The sequence below is a fragment of the Megascapheus bottae genome, chromosome 27 (genome assembly GCF_031878675.1).
Source record: "Megascapheus bottae isolate mThoBot1 chromosome 27, mThoBot2.hap1, whole genome shotgun sequence".
Classification (NCBI taxonomy): Eukaryota; Metazoa; Chordata; class Mammalia; order Rodentia; family Geomyidae; genus Megascapheus; species Megascapheus bottae.
Genome location: NC_143535.1, coordinates 22,990,499 through 22,997,303, shown reverse-complemented (window position 1 = coordinate 22,997,303; position 6,805 = coordinate 22,990,499). Strand labels below are relative to the sequence as shown.

Below are 6,805 nucleotides of genomic sequence, written 5' to 3'. Positions count from 1 at the left end.
TTAAACTCAAGGCACTGTCATTCAAGGTTAGCACTTTGCCACTTGAGCCACAGATTCACTTTTCATAATTTAGTGATAGTTAATTGGAGATAAGAATCTCATGGACTTTGCTGCTTGGGCTGGCTTCAAACCGCAGTCCTCAGAAAATAGCTTCCTGTGTAGCTAGGATTACAAGCTAAGATTACTGGCAACAGCTGGGATTGTTTTGTAGAATTCATAATACTTAGCATGTAAAGACTTTAAAATACTATTTATATAGACTTAAAAATACGAAATGCTTAGCATTAAGTCAGACAAAAGAACTACACATTTGAAAATGATAAAGAATTTTGGTAAAATCAAAAGTGTTTCAATAAATGCCACTGATGGTAAGACCCCATAGTCTTACTGAATTCCCTTAACAGATCCATAGAGCTAATGCAACTCCAAGTTATAGTAACAATGTTTGTTAGAATTGATTAAACTTAAGTTATTTTTTAAAAGTTTCATTGGCAAATAAAAATATAATTGTATTGTATGAGATAAAATGCTCTGATGTATGTATACATTGTAGAATGCCTAAATTATGCTCCGTAATAGATGAAAAAATAAAAAATTCATACAGAAATACAAAAATCAAAGTTGAAGGGTTAACATTACCCAATTCAAAGCTTAATATAAGGCTGCAGTGATTCAAATGTGTATATCTGTGTGTGTTTGTGTGTATGTATTTGTATATGTATGTATATACATGCACATATGTATATATAATGGAATTTTACTAATCTCTTACAAAGAAATATTATTTTTTAGAACAGTTGTTGAAAAGACTGTCCTTAAGACAGCAATGGATTTTCAAAATCCATTTGAAAATCTGATCTTGGTTACTAGTGATCTGAAATATAGTTTGAAATCAAGTCGATGTTCAGTGTTGTTCTTTTTGCTCTGTTACTTTGTCTAATCTAAGTCTTTTCTGTTTCCCCATGGATTTCAGGATTCATTCTGTTTCTATGATGGGGATTGTATTGAATCTAAAGATTTCTTTAAGTGGTAGAGCCATTTTGCTGATCCATAACATGGAAGGTCTTTCATGCTTCTAGTGTCTACATTAGTTTTTATTTTTATTTTGTGGCAGTGGGATTTTGAGCTCAGGCCTGCATACTTGCTAGGTAAGCACAGCACTCTGTCACTTGAGCCACACTCCTATCCTTTTGGCTCTATTCTTACTTTAGATGAAGTCTTGTGCTTTTCCCCCTGGAATTTCTGTATTACTACCCAGAAACTCTCACCTATCTGGGATCACAATGGTATACTACCATAACAAGCTTCTTGGTTAACATGGAGTCTCAGCAACTTAAAACCCAGACTGGCCTCAAATAATAATCCTTCTAATCTCCACTTCCCAAGTAGCTGGTATTACAGGTGTGAGCCACTTGTCAAGCTTTCTTTCTAGTTTTTACCATAGAGGCTTTTTATCGTCTTAGTTAAGCTCATCCCTAGTTTTTTTTTTTTAATATATAGTGAGTGAAATTGTTTCATGAATTTCTTTGCCAGAATGACGGTTGTTGCTGTATAAAAACCTACTGAATTTTGTGTGTTTATTTTGGCTCTTCTCATTTGATAAAAGTGTTTAGAAAATCTAAGACATTTTGGAGGACAAAAAATAGAATTACTGCATATCTGCATGCTATCTTTAAGCAGGAATCTTGTTAATCTTCTCCATGTTGTTTCAATTATATTATGGATGCCCTCACAATAAACACAAACTATATATTTAAAAATAACATTACCATGCCTTGCACTGTGGCACATACCTGCAACCCCAGAGCCTCAGGTGATGAGTATATGTGGTTCTTAGTGTAAGGCTGATCCAGATGAAAGTGTAAGAAACTATCTGAAAATCAAACAGAACTTCATTAAATGTGTGCAGTGCTTGCCTACCATATGCAAGGCCAAGAGTTTAAATGGCAGAACCACCAAACAGACAAATCTTGTCATCTCATACATACAACTTGGACATAAAAACAAATGTACAACTAAAAATTATATGATTTTTAAGTAGAACATGTTCGAGAAATAGTCTGTAACCTGGATTAGCACCTGGTTCTTGAACAATGGGGTGGATCCTTTCAGAGGACTGCAAAGGAACTGAGCACTGTAGTGTGAATTACACTGTGTGTCACTGCACTCAGCTTTGAACCTTCTCCAAGGGACCTCACCCAAGGCAAGCACATCATTAACAAGGAGCACAGCTGCCTGAGTCTTTCTGATGTGTTTATGCTTCAGGCTTTCCTTTTCAAAGGAAAAACAAAACAAAAAAAGTTTTTTTTTTTTCCTTTAAAAAAACCCAATGTCAACTTCTCTGGAGTCTGCCAATGTTTGTCTGTGGTTTTTTTTTTTCTTTTTTTTTTTTTTTAAAAATCAGGTCCCTTTTGAAAGAAATACAGAAAACATGTCAAGTGATAAATAAGAATTAAATGAAAGTTAATGGGCAAAATCTACAGTACAAACATGAGCCTGTAAAGCTAAGCAACACATAACTAATTTTAGCGGCAGGGAGGAGAACAGGGCATTGTAATATGGTACAAGAGAAAGGAGTTCCCAACAATACTCCCCCTCCGCCCCACCTCACAAACACAAGTTAGGCAGTCTATTTGGCATATATGTAGCATAGCTTATTGTTCTAAGTCCAGGATGAGACAGATTTGACTACAACTGGTTTTGTTATTGGTGGTGGTGGTCTTGGGGTTTGAACTTGGCCTGGGCATTTTTCCTGAGCACTTTAGCTCAAGGCTACCATCCTACACCTGGAGCCAGAGCACCACTTCCAGTTTTCTAGTTGTTGAGATTACAGGCATGAGCCACTGGTGCCCTGCACAACTGATTTTTTTTAAATAGGAAAATTCAGCTGCAGAACCTATCAAGTCGGTACCATGCTGCTACCTGTAAACCATGAGTGATTTGTCCTGAAATTACTGAAGGAAGGGCTCTGGTGTTAACTCAAAGGTGAACAGAGGCTGGCGGTATTTGCTTGTCTTTTGTAATCCGCTCTACACACCTGAGAAAATAGGTTAGCTTCACTCTCCTCATGATGAACAGATTCTCCTCTATCATGAGATGCTGACTAGGTCCTCTTTTCAGTTAATTTCAGATATTCCATTTTATTTTAAAGATGGCTTTTTTAGTGTGAACAGTGGTAGCTGAAGCAACCATGATTCATTTTCTAAAATAAGATTTCTTAAGGGATAATTTACACGGGAAAATAATTTTTTGAATGTGTAATTTGGTGAATTTTAGCAAATCATATAGTTGTGAATGCACTCTCACAATGCAAAATTAAAATATTTTTATCACCATAAAATACATTGTGCTGTTGTTTTGTAAGAGCTGAAGTTTGAGCTCAGGACTTCAGAGGCATGGTGCCACTTGAGTCACAACCCCAGCCCTTTTTCTACTGGTTATTTTTTGAGATAAGGTCTCAATTTTTGCTGGAGTCAGCCAGGATCACCACAGTGTGTGTGCGTATGTGCGTGTGCGTGTGTGTGTGTGTGTGTGTGTGTGTGTGTGTGTGTGTGTATGAATTCAGGATCTTGTTCTCTTCGTGGTTTTTGTGGTCAGGACTGATGCTCTACCATTTGAACCACATCTCCACTTATAGGTTTGGCTGGTTAATTAGAGACAAATTTCTGATGGATCTATTTGCCCAGGTTGGCTTCAAATAACTATGCTCAGATTTCAGCCTCTTGAAAAACTAGGATTACAAGCATGTGCCATTTTGGCTCCCATCCTCCTGTTTACATTTCCCATCATAGCTGGGACAACCTCACTGTTGAATGAAGTCTCCTAAACATTTTTCTCAGGCTGGCCTTGAACCATGGCACTCTTGATCTCAGTCTCCTGAGCAGCTAGGAAAATGGGCATAAATCACTGGCACTGGAACCAAGTAACTGTATCAAGTAACTGTATCACACAGGAATCTCCTCTGTATGTGGGTCTCTTGCACATTCACAAGCACATGCACATACAGAACATCATATAGTCCAGCGATAACTAAAAGCCATGTGCAGTGTTATCTGCTGTGTACATTGGAGATACTTTTATTAAAAGCTTTTATTAGCACTGATTTTTTTTTGCCAGTCCTGGGCTTGAGCTCAGGGCTTGAGCACTGTCCTTGGACTTTCTCAAGGCTACAGCTCTACTGCTTGAGCCTCAGCACCACTTCTGGCTTTTTTCTATGTATGTGGTACCGAGGAATCGAACCTGGGTCTTCATGCATGCTAGGCAAGCACTTTAACCACTAGGCCAAACTCCCGGCCCCTAGCACTGATTTTTTACATCACATTTCAAATGTCAAGTTTAACAAACAAGTATTCAAGAATGGAATCTATATGCAAATTTGAGAATAAAATTAAAATTAAGCTAAGATGTTTGTATGTCATAGATACATATCGATCTATATAAGAAATCAGTATGCCCATAGAATGTATATCCCATCATAGATTTATGTCCATATAGTTATATTTATAAGGATAAATATATATTTATCCTTATTATATATATATATTTATCCTTATTTTATATATATATTTGGTCGGTTGTGGGGCTTGAGCTCTGGGTCTGGGCACTGTACTTGAGCTCTTCAGCTTAAGGCTACCACACTACCCCTTGAGCCACAGCACCACTTCTGGAAATATTTTTTTTAATCTTTAAAAGGGTTTTTTTAGTGTCAGCTAGACACTACTGCTTCATAAGGTCCCTATCCAAGTAATACTGTTGGATGTATAAACTCCTCAATAATTACCCCTACAGCTGCCAATCCCGAGTGCAATGTGTGTCCATATTCCCCAGAAGCTGGCATTGAACTTGCTTAAGAGAAAAATAAGTAATATTTTTTCATTAGAAAGGAAAAGCCTAAAGTATACAAGTGAGGCCAAGTGGGGCCTAGAAAAGGCATTTGGAAAATTCCAAAGTAAAATAGCTCTTAAAGACTTCACTTGCAGAGATCTACTGTCCTTTTCCTTATTCCACTCCACACCCAGGTAGTGGTACCCAGCATACATAAAGGTGGCAGCCATACCAACCTATGAACCTTGGCTCACATGGCTTAACAGTCTGACTGTGCCCCTCTCAGGCATCTTTATCTTCCCCCTACATGTGTTTGGCTTTTATAGGATCAGCATTTCAGGGTGACACCAGCTTTGTATCCCTAGAGGTTCCCAAAGACTCTTCCTGTGGCCACATCAGCCCTCACCTCAGCCTTTGGTAGCATTTACAAACATAATTCATCATTCAGAAAGAAATGTAATCTCACAAGACAGAGGTGGATGGATGGTCCAGATGTGATGGAGAAGGTGAGCTGGCCCCTCCTGTGTTTTCTGATGCCAATATTTCCCCTGTCATACAGCCTTTATCCAGCCATACCAGGATCTGAAGGCCTTAGACCATAAGGATAATGCTGCTCTCATCAGCTCTCAATGTCCCAGGGTTCATTTCCCAAAGAGCCAGACTGATCACAGAATTTGCAAATCCAATTTGCAATATCACACAAAGTCAACATTCTCCATTACATTTCATCTATTAATTTACTTTGGAACAAATTATTAATTCCCTCTCTCTTCCCTCAGGCCATGCTTAGTAATGCCAGCATAGAAGCTGAAGAGCAAAGCATTAGTCACCAGGTGGTTTTCCCATCTGCTCCATATCCATTCTGGCCCTCAGCTAACCTGATAAGGAAGAGGGTTCCAGGGACCTCCTCAATACTACTGTGTGCGTAGCACCCATCCCAAGAGACAGAGCCATGAAGGGTGTCTGTCATGCACTATGGAAAGGCACTCATCAAAGTGCCATTCTCTGAATAAAACCTGATTTGGTGGTTGCTTTAGGAAATATCGCCTGTATTTTAAGATGAATGCAGCAGAATCTTGCCTAAAATTTACTGGTATAGAAGCACAAAGTGAGAATGGAAGTGTCTTTGCTTCCACAATCTTTAGTGGATATTACAGCAGCCTGTCATCAGTGCAGGTGCTTGAAAAAGTGTTGGCTTCAGCCACAATTCAATCATATAAATCAATACCAACAGCCTGAAGGTTTATTCATGCTGACCTTTCCCAGGGTAATCTGCAATTCCAATTTAATTGGGTATCCTATATTTATCTGCCAGTAATGAGAGTCCTGAGAAGGAGATACTGTCTCAAGGAATGGTAGACTCCTTCTCTTGTAGTAAAATCCACCCCAATTACTGAGCATCTTAGGACTTAAGTTTATCCAGTGCCTCAGAAAAGGCAATGTAGGTTGGTCTTGGGGTTTATGTTCATCTATGGTCTTTATTAAATATGCCTTTCATTACTCTGAGTAAAAACACTTGTAAATTTCTTAACACAGATGTAATATGTTCATTACATAAAACAGAAGTAATATTTACTACAATAAGCATTACAGCCCAGAGCAGTGACTCATGCCTGTTATGCTAGCTATTCAGGAGGCTGAGATCTGAGGTTCAAGGTTGAAAGCCAGCCCAGGCACAAAAGGACCCAAGACTATTATCCCCAATTAACCTCTAGAAAATGGGAAGTGGGGCTTGGCTCAAGCATAGGTGGTAGCCTTGAGCTGAAGGGCTCAGGGACAGGGCCCAGGCGAAGTTCAAGTCCCATGACCCACAAAAAAATAAAAACATTACAAATATAAAGATTTTCAAAATTTACAGAATAAGGAAACTTGTTGATTGTATCAGTGAAAGAAAATAAGTAAGGTCTTATTTATTTGAAGACAAGATGTTTTTCCAGCTTGAGGTTCAGTAACTGACAAATAAAGATGATTGTTGCCGGGC

General features: G+C 38.4%; 1 non-coding gene across 1 annotated transcript; it reads right to left on the bottom strand.

Moving 5' to 3' along the window:
- Positions 1 to 1,637: 1,637 nt before the first annotated feature.
- LOC150045770 (U6 spliceosomal RNA) lies at positions 1,638 to 1,742 on the bottom strand. The gene has a single exon (XR_016532893.1). It is a non-coding gene; the product is annotated as a U6 spliceosomal RNA (small nuclear RNA).
- Between the last annotated feature and the right edge of the window lie 5,063 nt (positions 1,743 to 6,805).